A 353-nucleotide genomic window follows, 5' to 3' on the forward strand; every position below is an offset into this window, starting at 1 on the left:
TACATGAGTATATACAGTCATCCCTTCCACATAGACGCTTTCCCCATCATGGTTTCAATATATCATGGGTTGGTATAAGAAATTAAATGAGAATATTTGGGGAATTTTGTGGAAGCTGCAGATAACACTTGAAGGCCAACAGATGACCCAGAGTCTATGATCAAATACTGAACCCAAATTTTATAATAAGGTACTGTAAACATCCCATGAAAGAAAAAAAAATTCAGACTTGTTCTGTGGTACAAAGAGAGGGTCAAAAAATTTTACATGGATTTTCCAGATCTCAGGGAGTATCATATGCCTAGGGAAAGAAAGAAAGAAAGAAAGAAAGAAAGAAAGAAAGAAAGAAAGAA

Source organism: Petaurus breviceps, unplaced genomic scaffold (genome assembly GCF_028583685.1).
Source record: "Petaurus breviceps papuanus isolate PSGF00001 unplaced genomic scaffold, PetGlider_PUasm1.0 85516, whole genome shotgun sequence".
Taxonomy (NCBI): domain Eukaryota; kingdom Metazoa; phylum Chordata; class Mammalia; order Diprotodontia; family Petauridae; genus Petaurus; species Petaurus breviceps.